The 13341-nt window shown below is 36.3% G+C and overlaps 1 protein-coding gene across 3 annotated transcripts in view; it reads left to right on the top strand.

Moving 5' to 3' along the window:
- Positions 1 to 13341, top strand: part of CSNK2A1 (casein kinase 2 alpha 1) — a 52524-nt gene that overhangs the window by 5773 nt on the left and 33410 nt on the right. The window contains exon 2 of one of the 3 annotated variants that reach the window (XM_057701650.1): positions 12913 to 12968. The exons of 1 other annotated variant lie outside the window; for it this stretch is intronic. The gene's annotated coding sequence lies outside the window, so the exon portion shown is untranslated. Of the gene's footprint in view, positions 1 to 12865; positions 12969 to 13341 lie in introns of all 3 variants that reach the window. One more of the 3 variants, XM_057701653.1, reaches the window with a different exon arrangement.

Here is a 13341-nt window from a genome sequence, read left to right as displayed (position 1 = left end):
GGCCGGCTAGCTTTTCAAATGAAGGAATTCCTTTAGGATTATTAAGAAAAGAAACTGCTGTCATTTATAATTGTAACAAATATTTACATTGGGTTATAGACAACTGGTAGTTTTTCTTAAATATTTGGTATGCTCCAGGGTAGATTGCAGCTGACCAACTTGTTGACCAAACTTCTTTTTCTTCACATTATAAAAATCAAGGACTGAGTCTTTTTAAAAGTTTAAGGTGAAAGAATTAACAGTATCATACTAGGAGTGACATTTCACGGGTTTCTACAAATTCTGTGTCTTTCAGCCTTAGACATAAAAAATGTACTTAGCAACAGTTACTATGGTGGGCAAGCTTTTTTTACGTTAACGATGATATGTGTTATCTGAAGTGAGGGTTTTAGGGTTAAATACCAGGCTGCACTTAGAATAATGTTTTATAATTTTATATGTGTCACATCTTAAATACCTTTATATTGACTACTTTTTTCTTTTCACAGTTTCTGGTCTTGTGGATTTTTCTGACAGGTTTTTATTAGCTGAAACATTTTAATCTGCTTGGAAAAGTGAACACGAAGTTTTTCTGAAGTTATGACTAAGGCATAATGGGCATTTCTCAATTTAGGTGTCTCATTAGTGTTCTGTAATTTTAAAGAAAGCAACCTTGTTAAAAATGAATGGGTAAATTATTTTCCTAAAAATTTAATCATGTCATGGAAGCAGCCTAAATGTCCATCAACAGATGAATGGATAAAAAAGATGTGGTACATATATACAATGGAATATTACTCAGCTGTAAAAAGCAATGAAACTGGGACATTTGTAGAGACATGGATGGACCTAGAGACTGTCATACAGAGTGAAGTGAGTCAGAAAGAGAAAAACAAATATTGTATATTAACACATATATGTGGAATATAGAAAAATGGTACAAATCAACCGGTTTGCAAGGCAGAAATAGGGACACAAATGTAGAGAACAAACATATGAACACCAAGTGGGGAAGGCGGGGAGGGTTGGGGGGGAATGAATTGGGAGATTGGGATACCAAATAGTACACTCTAATTATATGCAGTTTATTGTATGTTAACTGTATCTCAATAAAAGTTCTTAAAAAAATAAAAAATAATAAAAATGGTTAAAATGGCAAACTATGTTTTACCACAAATTTAAGACATTAATATTGTAATATATCAAAACCCTTTGGATTGTACTTTAAAGGGGTGAATTGTATCCTATATGAATTACATCTCAATAAAACTTTTTAAAAATAATAAAAAATTTAATCATGTCATATCAGAAAGTACAAAATAGTTATTTGGCTTTATTGAATTTATAACTAGTCAAACAATGTTACTCTTTCAACAAACCCTGAGTGCCTGCTGTGTTTCAGGTAGGTGCTGTGCTAAGGATCTCTAGATTATCCCTGACCTCAAACTTAGAATTGAGTGACATTTTGTAATAATGCGTATATCATTCTGTACTTAGTAGCTTTCTGGAGTGTTTTCTTATGAAAACTCCTATTGGCTTTGTATCTTAGGTATAGTTTCTGAAATAGCTGCAGAAATTTGGTGGGCAGTGGATTGAGAATTTCTCATTCTTAATGGAATTCTTTAAGTGAGATTACTATGGGGACTTGGGGAGGGAGGCAGCAGGATAGTTGGAAAGAGCTCCAGCTTTGGAGTGAGACAGACCAAGTTTGGGTTAAGTAACCAAGGTTACTTAACTTACTCTTAAGCCTGGATTTTGTCATCTCTGCAATTAGGATAACAACTACCTTGGACAACTTATTTATTAGCCTTCTGTTTCTTCATCTGTAAGATGGAAGTCAGTATTTACCTCAGAATATTCTTGTAAGGATTAATAGCTAAAATGCCAGGTAATGTTATCTCAGGGAAAACTCTGAGGATTAAAGGAGATAATTCATAAAATGCCAGGTGCCTTTCCCTTCCCTGTCAGTGAAGATAGGCTGTTCATTGCCAGTGCTGCTACTCTTTATTTTCATTTTCTACTGCCAGGAGTTCGTATTTGTCAGTGAGGCCTTTTGACCTGTACTTCTTGTTTCTGGTGTGACCTGCTGGGTTGGTGAGGAACTGAATTGCTGCTGCTGAGGGGTGGGTCAGTATGTAGCGCATGTCCAGTGTAGATTGCCTCAGTTACTCATCTACAGTGTACATTGCCAGAGTGATTATCTGGTCTTGGTGAATCTAGGGTTCTCTTTCTACACAGAGAAGTGAATCTTCCCATCTCAGCCTCCGGGCAAGTTCAAGGTTTGCTCACCTATAGACTTGTGAACCTGGGATCAGAGATCTTATTCCCAGTGGTTCTTTAATCACAGTTTGGGAATGAACTTGTGTGTTGTGTGTTAGAGATATGTTTGGAGGAGAACTTTTTCCTGCATTAAAATGTCCTCTGTGTCTTCTCTCAGGTAATCCACTAACTTGCTTTCTTTGCTCTGTATTCTTAAATCATACATACACTCCTTAGGCAGAGCAGGAACCTGCCTTATCAGTACTTTACTCTGTGTATTTCTGACTCTCTATAGGATGAATACAAATAGCCATCTGTCTTGGGAATTGTTCTTCCATCTTTTCAAACCTGATTTTGTATACCACTGTGGCCTGGAGGCCAGCCCTTTCAGATAAGAGAATAATGAAGACTCCAGGTCGTGGAAATAGTCTCTCATCCCTCACCTTGCCTCCACATTTAAAGCAATCCATGTCATTGTAGTATTACAAAGGTAGGCTATTGTTGAATCAGTGTGCAGAATTGGGGAAATAGTGTTGAATTAGTAAAAATAACCTATTTAGACTTTGAAACCTAACATTTGACTTGGGTTCAGATCTGGCCTCTGCCACTTAGTGGCTCTGTGACTTTTGGAGGGTTATTTAACCTCTGAATCCATGTTTATTTCTAAAATGGGAATCTACATTTCATACTATGCCTGGTTTATGAGGCATTCAAATGATAGTTATTATATACATAGATGGATTATACTTTAGATTACTCTAGGTGGCAGATGAATCTTTTGGTTCCAGAGGGTTGTGGCCAGTGGAATAAAGTTTCACATTGTGACTTTATTTCACTTGTGTTGCCTGGTAGAAAGATACAAGATGATAGCTTCTTTGCCTATCATTTATTATATTTTGTATTGGAGACAGTACTGTACTTCAAACTTATGCCAAGTGTTTGAGGTATAATCGTGTTAATTTGAATCAAACTGCTTGGGGGTTTTTGTGTTTTGTTTTTATTGAAATATAGTTGATTTACAGTGTTTCAAGTGTACAGCAAAGTGATTCAGAGATATATATAATATATATTTATATATAGATTTTTTTTTTTTTTTCAGATTCTTTACCATGCTTGGGTTTTTTCTTATAATGCATCCCTTCATTGGAAGACCTCCCACTGTTGCTGTGTTATTTATGTAACACTGACACTTTGATTCCTTTTCTGGCTTAAAGGTGGAGAAATGAAATTCACACAGAAGGCTCAAATGCTTACTTTCTTGGTGATTCCATACTTGCTGGTTTGTTTTATGGAAATACTTGAGTGTATTGTCTTTTAAGCAGAAATCTTGTAAGTTTTATAGATGGGAATAAAAACAAGGCCCAGTGATATGTTGAGATTATAATGTCTTGAAAATCTTGCAGGTTTATGTGAGCAGCAACTTGATAACTTCATGAAGTTATCAGGTGTTATTGTGAATATTTATATTCCGAATTCAGACCCTTAACAGGGCCCAAAAAAACTTATGCTGTTGGCTTTGAACAGGTAGTTTTCTTGCTTATTCAGTGTGCACTTGGAGTCTTGGGATTTAAGGGTTGGCGTGGGTATGGGGAACTGTCAAGGAGCTAATTGTTAACCTTTTTGACCTGTGTATTTTTCCCCAATTAAAAAAACAAAAACACCATTATTTATATGGCATTAGTTTGATAAAGTAGAGGAAAAAAGATAGTTTCATTTGATCTTATATTCATTTTCACAATGAGCCCGTTTTCTTTTGGCTTATTTTTTCGAGCTATAGAGTTAGGAGGTTTAGATTGTGTTTGTTGTTTTTGTTTTCTTGTGCCAGTGACCTCCAAATAGATGATCTCCCAGAAGAAATGGTAATTATATTAGTGAGCTATACTTGGAAGCTGCAAAGGTGATTGCATATCTCTTGAAATAGAGGGGAGTTATGAAATATTGATAGTTTTCTCAGCCTACTTGCATGGATTTTGACTCTTCAGCTCATGATCTCTTTACGTTAATTAAAACAGAATTTTTCAGCCAGTGGACTATATCAGGGAGAGTTACAGATGTGCTGAGATTCTGGTCCCCTCAGCCTTTTGGCCATTTGTGCAGGGTACAGGGCCTCCAAGCCAATGACCTTAGGTCCAAAGGTCTTGATCATTTATACAAGTTTGCCATACATATATTTTCTCTTTGTGTTTTGACTTTTTAAAAGGCTGTAAGCACTAATTTAGAAAGTTCAGTAATTGAGTATCTTAACAGTTTTAAGATTCAAGGGGATGCCAGTCTCAAAATAGTCTTGGCATTAAATTTAGATAAAACCATTTTAAAGTCCCTGGCCTTCAAGTAATTCTCTTTCCATGTGTACTTCAGGGGATAAACTTTAAAATGTAAGCCTAAATGATTAAAGTTTGGGCACTTGTAAAGAAATTCAAGGTTGTATTTTTTTTAAGCAGTAACGGAAAGCAAAACTGCAGTTCCCGTGTGTAAAACTGGTGTCCTCACCTGACTCTGAATGCCACTGTATCTTTTTTGAAGCTGACATTTTGTTAATCATTCATCAGGCGTGGGTCTCATGCTGAAACATAAATTGAAGCCTAGGATACATTGTCTTCCCCTCTTCAGGAAAGAATGGGATATACTTAACTTGAGAAATTTAATTGTTTAGTGTTTATGTAAATTATCAAGTTAACCTTGTTTTTTTCTCTTGCTGCATGACTTGTGGGATCTTTCCCTGACCCAGGGATCTAACCTGTGCCCCCTGCAGTGGAAGTGCAGTCCTAAACATTGGACCACCTGGGAATTCCCATCAAGTTAACCTTTTAAAATTGATATTTCGCAGAGTTAAAAAATGTGCCTTTCTTTTTGTCTAATTAAGCGATTCTTAATTCTCCTGGGGTTTACAGATTTATCTGAGCCTGTAATGAAAGCTACTGATCTTTTCTTCAAAAAATGTACCTGCACACGCTGCTTTGTATATATTTTAGGGAGTTCATGGACCTCTGATCTCAGTGATGAACTCCATCTTGAAATAATTGGTATAGTCCAAATAAGTTTCCCCTTGTTATTTTTAATACAGGTTACTTATTTGTCACAGTATTCTCTTTTTTAAATTGAAGTATAGTTGATTTACAGTGTTGTACCAATCTGCTCTACAGCAAAGTGACTCAGGTTTACATGTATACATTCTTTTTTAAATGTTCTTTTCTATCATGGTTTATCCCAGGAGATTAGATACAGTTCCCTGTACTATACAATAGGACCTTGTTGTTTATACATTCTAAATGTAGTAGGTTGCGTCTACCAATCCCAAATTTCCAGTTATCCCTCTCTCCCTCGCCTCCTTGGCAACCACAAGTCTGATCTCTATGTCTGTGAGTCTGTCTCTGTTTTGTAGATAGGTTCATTTGTGCCATATTTTAGATTCCACATATGAGTGATATCATATGGTGTTTGTCTTTCTGACTTACTGCACTTAATGTGATAATCTCTAATTGCATCCATGTTGCTGCAAATGGCATAATTTTTTAAATGGCTGGGTAGTATTCCATTGTATATATGTACTACATCTTTATCCATTTATCTTTCGATGGACATTTAGGTTTGTTTCCATGTTTTGGCTATTGTGAACAGTGCTGCTGTGAACATAAGGGTGCATGTATCTTTTTGAATTATAGTTTTGTTCAGGTATATGCCCAGGAGTGGGATTGCAGAATCATTCTATTTTTAGTTTTCTTAGGAACTCCATACTGTTGCCCATAGTGGCTACACCCAACTTATATTCCTTCCAACAGTGTAGGAGGGTTCTCTTTTGTCTACACACCCTCTCTAAAATTTGTTACTTGTAAACTTTTTAGTGATGGCCATTCTCACTGGTGTGAGGTGGTACCTCATAGTTTTGGGGGTTTTTTAATATATTTTTTAACTTATTTATTTATTTATTTTTGGCTGCATTGGGTCTTTGTTGCTGCACACAGGCTTTGTCTAGTTGCGGCAAGCAGGGTCTGCTCTTTGTTGCAGTGCGTGAGCTTCTTGTTGTGGTGGCTTCTCTTGTTGCGGAGCACAGGCTCTAGGCATGCGGGCTCAGTAGGTGTGGCTTGTGGGCTCTGGAGCGCAGGCTCAGTAGCTGTGGCTCATGGGCTTAGTTGCTCCACGAGGCATGTGGGATCTTACAGGACCAGGGATCGAACCCGTTTCCCCTGTGTTGGCAGGTGGATTCTTAGCCACTGTGCCACCAGAAAAGTCCCTCAACAAATATTTCTGAATGATATTCTGTATGTCAGTTTTTGTGGTAGACTCCTGAGGATACAAAGGCACTATTCTCTGCCTTTGGAGCTTTGTTTAACTAGAGCAGTAGCTCTGTAAACAGTACGATGACAGTGCTGGATGGAAGAGGTAAGCAAAGTGTGCACATTACAAAGAAGGGGTTTTGATCGTTAGAAATTTTCTGTAAATCTATGGTCAGTTCTGTATTTCTTATTTCGCAAAAGGCACATGGCGAAGTACTCCAAGGTGTTTTTTTGTTTTTTAATTAGACTAGTAATGGAAACTAAATCAAGGAGCAAATGATCTTAAATTGAGAGCTTAAATGGGCTCGTTGTTGCATCTGCTAATGCTGAAAGTCTTCTTTGCCCATGTTTTTCCCCAGTTACCTTTTTAAAATATATAGTTTTTAATTTATTTATATATTTATAAATTTATATATTTAGTATAGAGCAGGGATTGCTAACTGAAATACCTGCAGGAGTCGAGCCAGTAAGATAAATGTATAGAGTTGTCCAGGTTTATCTGTGGCATCTTCCATTAGGTTGGTTTTAGAGCTCATTGTTGGATAATCACCGTCAGCAGATCCAAGTGATTTTGTCAGTACAGGAATGCAGAGTCGTTACCAAAAAGACAGACTTACCTAGCCTTTCTCCTTCCTTATGAGAAACTGAAGGTTAATTTGGTTTTTAGTGTTGGCAACCAAGTCACACTTAAAAGTATTTATTATGAAAATCTTTAACACATAATTCAACTTAATATCTGATGCACTTTTTAAAAACACTGGAAACTTGCTCAAGAATGTTCATAGTAGCATTATTCATAATGGCCATTAAGTGGAAACAGATGTCTATCAAATGATGAAGGGATGAACAGAATGTAGTATATCCTTACAGTGGATTCAGCCATAAAAAGGAATGAACTACTGTAAAGCTACATCATGGATGAACCTTAAAAACATGCCAAACGAAAGAAGCCAGATGCACAAGGATACATATTGTGTGATTCTGCTTTTATGAAATGTCCAGGATAGGCAAATCTTTCCTGTACAGATTAGTGGTTGTTAAGAGGTGGGGGAGAATTAGGAGTGAGTGCCATGGGATATTGCTTTCTTTGGAGGTGAAGGTAATGTTCTGGAATCATATGGAGTGATAGTTGCACATTACAAACATACGAAAAACCACTGAATTGTACACTTTAAAATGATGGATGTGATGTTGTGTGGATTTTATCTGAGTTTTTAAAATTGGAAGAAAAGGCACTTCCCTGGTGTCCAGTGGTTAAGAATCCACCCTCCAATGCAGGGGATGCGGGTTTGATTCCTGGTTGGGGAACTAAGATCCCACATGCTGTGGGGCAACTAAGCCTGCGTACCACAACTACTGAGCCTGCGCACCTCAATTAGAGAGCCCACATGCCACAAACTACAGAGCCCACGCACTCTGAAGCTCGTGCATCGCAACCAAGACCTGTTGCAGCCAAAAAATAAAAATAATAATAATAAAATAAATAAATATGAAAAAATATTGGAAGAAAAAAATACTGTGTGAGCCAAACAGAACATAAATATTTGCTATAAAGCAGAATGAAGAGGCTGTGAATCTAGACAGAATATTTTAAAATCACCACCTCTCTGTGACATTGTAAAAATTGCTCACTCACCTTCTGTAAAGTGGGAAAGGTATTACCTAGCTCTTAGACTTGTTAGGTTTAAAAGTGATAAATATAAATCCCAAGGAGCAGTACAGGCATAGGCATTCACACTTCTTTAGAATTGGAAGCTGGAAAATGTTTGCTGCCCTCAGTTCCAGCCTATTATCTCTTGTTAGCAAGCTAGGACAACCCACCCTATTAATTATTGCTTATTGATCACCTGCAGGCACTATGATTGTCTCCTGGGTAACCTACTTCCATGATTGTAAAGGAGGGAGAGGGAGAGACTATTATGCCTTATATTCTTCAGTTTCCTCATTGTAATCAGATAGGTTAAATGACAGATCCTAGGTCATATTTGGTCTCAGTGGCTCCAGTGTTCCTGTTCTTTCTACAACCTCATGATACATTATAAATCCAGGGTTCATGTTTTTCAGTAATAGAGTACTGAACTGTTTCTGTAGCTCCATCAAGGATTGTCCAGCACTGTACTCATCACATTGGTAAATTACATGGCCTCTGTGGCTCCAGAAAAACATCTCTCACACATATTGACTGGCTTCGCATCTCATTGGGAAATGATAGTATGACTGTTTTACCTCTGGTGTCAGTAATGGATGTGGTAAAATGTACATGCAAGACTGGAGAACATCTTTAAAAATCAGCTGCAGATCAAATATCCAGTATACCTGTACAGCCAAACTGCTTTTCTCAGTTTTGAACAGGAGTAGGTCCATAAAAAGTGTTATAGAAATGTTAAGCTGTGCAGTAGAAAGACATTAGGGTAGAATGAGGTTGAAAACTGATAGCCAGTTGCAATGCTGATCGAAATGGAAATGGCTGGATATTCAGGATTTTCATTTCTTCTTGTATCAGTTTGCTAAGTCTTTTTCCTGTAAGTATTTTAAGTTCTTCATGTTATCCTATGTTTTAGGATACAGCATATGATAGGATTTTCCCCCTTTTTTTAATTTTATTTTTTTAATTAATATACTGTAAAACTGATTCCTTTTTGTATGAACAGTTCTATAAATTTTAACACACAAAGATTCAAGTAACCACTGTCACAACCAGGATACAGAACAATTATATCACCTCCCTCATATTACCCAGCCTCCCACCCCTATTCACTGGCAGCCACTATTCTATTCTCAGTTACTATAGTTTTGTCTTTTCAAGAATGTTATATAATGGAATCAAGCAATATATAATATTTTGAAACTGGCGTCTTTCACTCAGCCTATTGCTTTTGAGATTCATTGAAGTTGTGTGTTATCAGTGCGTTAGTTCCTTTTAATTGTTGAGTAGAATTCCATTGTATGAATGGACCACAGTTTGCTTATCCATTTAAGATTCTTTGGTGATTACGAATAGCGCTGCTGTAAATGTACATGTATAGGGGCTTCCTAGGTGGCGCAGTGGCTAAGAACCCGCCTGCCAATGCAGGGGACACGGGTTCAATCCCTGCTCCAGGAAGATCCCACATGCCACGGAGCAACTAAGCCCGTGACCCACAACTGTTGAGCCCATGTGCTGCAACTACTGAAGCCCACGCACCTAGAGCCCGTGCTCTGCAACAAGAGAAGCCACGGCAATGAGGAGCCTGTGCACCACAACGAAGAGTAGCCCCCACTCACCGCAACTAAAGAAAGCCCGTACACAGCAAAAAAAGACCCAACACAGCCAATAAAATAAATAAATAAATAATAAATAAATAAAATTTAAAATGTACATGTATAGGCTTTTATGAACATAGTGAGTGGGGTTGCCTGGTTATATGAAAATTTTCAACTGTAAGAAATTGCCAAACTGTTTCCAGAAGGGCCTTGCTGTACTTTCTTACATTCCCACTAGCAATGTAAAAGAGTATTCAGTTGTTCCACATCTCTCTAGCACCTAGTATTGTCTGTATTTAGCTTTTAATTTGAAATAATTTCAGAATTACAGAAGAGTTGCAAAGATAGAATCCTCATATACCCTTCACCCAGATTTCCCTAATATTAACATATCACATAACCATGACACTTTATTAAAACTAAGAAATTAACACTGATACAGTACTGCTAACCAAACTGTGAACTTTATTGGGTGGATTTTACCAGTTATGTCATTTTTCTGTTCAGGATCCAGTCCAAGATACCAAATTACATTTAGTCATTTTGTCTGCTTAGTCTCCTCCAATCTGTGACATTTTCTCAGTCTTTCCTTGATTTTCAAAACTTTGACAGTTTTAGAGAAGACTGGTGAGACTTGTAGAATGTCCTTCAATTTAGGTTCTAATCTAATCTCTAATCATGATTAGATTATGGTTATGGTTTTTTGAGAATGCCACAGAGGTGACATACTCTTCTCATTACATATTTAGGGGATAAGATATTAATGTAAACATAGTGAGGTTTAGATAGTGTCTGCCAGGTTTCTGCACTGTAGAGTTGCTATTTCTCCCTTTCCATACTTATTCATTAGAAGGGTTTTCCTAAGTCCAATCCGTCTTCAAGAGGAGGAACATTAAGCTCCACCTCCTTGAGGGAGGCATATCAAATAATTTGTGGACATATGTTAAAAACATAGTAGTTAGTATCTTGGAGGAGATACTTAGAGGCTATGCAAATATCCTATTCTCTTAAAAGTTTTACTGACTGATTTTAGCATCAGTCAGTAGATCTTGCCTGCAGCAATTACTGTGCTGATCTAGTGGTAACTTTCTGTTTCCTTTTTTCTTTGTACATGTGTAAGTTGAATTCTTGTGTAAGAAAGATTTTTTTAATTTGTTAAATCATTTATATAGTGTGGGCTCATGGATGTTTATTTTATTCTTTGGGGTTACCATCTAATACTGTCATTATATTTTATTGTTCAAATTGTTCAGGCTTTTGCCGTTGGAGCCCTTTCAGGTTGGCTCCTATGTCCCTTTGACTACAAGATTTGCCAGGCTATCTTATATTTTCCCTGCCCTGATCCTAGAATCAGCCATTTGTCTAAAGAGTCCTCATTCCTTTTATTGGAGAAAGATATTGAGAAACCAAGGTTTGGACACTAGTTATTCTTGTTGCTACTCATTGACATTGCTTCTAGACGCTCTCAGTGGACAGAGCTAGGAATTTGCATCCAGTAATGTCCACTCTGTGGTGCACGGTTCTATGGGTTCTGACAATACTTAGAGAAATAAATCCACCTCTGCAGTATTAAACAGAACAGTTGCGTTTCCATGTGTCAGTCACTCATGTTCTGTCTTCATAGTTTTGCTGTTTTCAATGTGTCATATAAATGAAAACATACAACATCTAGCTTTTTGGATCTGGCTCCTTTACTTAACAAAATATATTTAAGATTCATCCATGTTGCACAAATCAATAGTTTGTTCTCCGTTGTGTGATTATACCACCATTTGTTTATCCATTCACCTGTTGGACATCTTGGTTGTTTCCTTGTTTTTGCAATTATGAATAAAGCTGCTGTCAACATTTGCATACAGATTTTTGTGTGAACATAGATTCTCAGTTCACTTGAGTAAATACATAGGAGTGGGAATACTAAGTTATATGGTGTTTAACTTTATAATCAGTGGCCAAATTTTTCCAAGATTGCTATATCATGTTGCATTCTCATCAGGAAAGAATTAGTTTCTGTTGCTCTGAATTAGTTTCTGTTACATCCTCACCGGCTTTTGGTGTTGTCATTTTTTTTTTTTTTTTTTAATTTTAGCTATTTTAATAGCTCTGTTGTGGATCTCATTTTAATTTGACCTTTTGTGAAGTGTCTGTTCAGATCTTTTGACTGTTTTTTAACTGGAGTGTTTTCTTATTGTTGAGTTCTTTGTATTTCATACATGTCCTTTATCAGATATGTGATTTGCAAATATATTCTATCTGTGGTATTTTTTTCTTCCCGTTCACAGTGTCTTTTACAGAGCGGGAATGTTTTTGTATTGATGGGGTCCAGTCTTTCCATTTCTACTTTCATGGATTGTCCTTTTGGTGTCATGTAAGGAACTCTGCCTAATCTCACATCACAAGATTTTTTTATAAAGGTTTGGTCATTTTATATTTAGATCCACAATCCATTATGAGTTGTTTTTTTTGGAAGGTGTGAGGTTTAGATTGAAGCTCATGATTTTGTATATGGATGTCCAAGTTTCCCAAGACCATTTATAGAAAAGATTATCCTTTCTTCATTGGACTGCTTTTCTATCTTTGTCAGAAATCAATTGGCCATATTTGTGTGGGTCTGTTTCTATACCCCATTCTGTTCTATTGATTTATGTTTTATGCCTTTGCTAATGACACAGTGTTTATAACTGTAAGCTTTGTAATAAATAACTTAAAATTAGAAAGTATGATTCCTTTAGCTTTATTTTTCTTTTTCAAGACAGGTTTGGTTATTCTGATTCATTTGGATTTCCTTTTGTAATCCAGTCTGACAGTCTTTTGTCTTTTACCAGAATGTTTAGTTTCTTTTTTATTTAATATAATTAGTCATATTTCTGTTTAACTTTTTCTCCGTTTCTTATGTTCTGAGGTTTTTTTTTTCTCACCATCTTTTGGATTCTTATTTTATTCCCCGCCCTCCAATATTTCTGTTTTGGAAATACTGGTATTTGTGTTCTATAAGTAAGATACCATCATAGATATTATAACTTGGAGCCATAACTTATCAAAGTCTAATGTTAATCATTATTCAGTGTTTGAATTTTTCCATAAATTTTGCTCTTTATTTTCTCTTTCAGTTCAAATCTTGCAAGTGGAATTATTGTCCCTTATTTTCTTTCTTTAGAGATACTTACTGGATGTAGAATTTTAATGTGGCAGGATTTTTTCCTTCAGCACACTGTAAGTATTAAACTGTCTTGGCTTTATTGTTGCTTTTGGAAAAACAACTGTTCTAATGTTGCTTCTTTGAATGCAGTCTTCTCTTTATCTTTGGTTTTTCTTCTGTTTTATTGTATGTTTAGTTGTGATTTCTTTTTATTGATTTGTTTGGTATTTGTTGGCTTCTGGAATGTGATTATGTCTAATTGTTTCTGGAAAATTCTCAACTGTTAACCTCTTCAGCTATTTCCTCCTCCCTGTCCTGTTTTCTTCTTTTCTTCTAGTTCCAAATAAAAGTATATCAAACCACTTCGTAGTATTATTATTCTCTTATTTTTTCATGGTTTTGACCTTTCTGCTCCACTGTGGATAATTTCTAGCCTATTTTCCATTC

Source organism: Hippopotamus amphibius, chromosome 12 (genome assembly GCF_030028045.1).
Source record: "Hippopotamus amphibius kiboko isolate mHipAmp2 chromosome 12, mHipAmp2.hap2, whole genome shotgun sequence".
NCBI classification, from domain to species: domain Eukaryota; kingdom Metazoa; phylum Chordata; class Mammalia; order Artiodactyla; family Hippopotamidae; genus Hippopotamus; species Hippopotamus amphibius.
The sequence above is the reverse complement of the archived record's forward strand: the minus strand, read 5'-3'. Positions and strand labels throughout refer to the sequence as shown.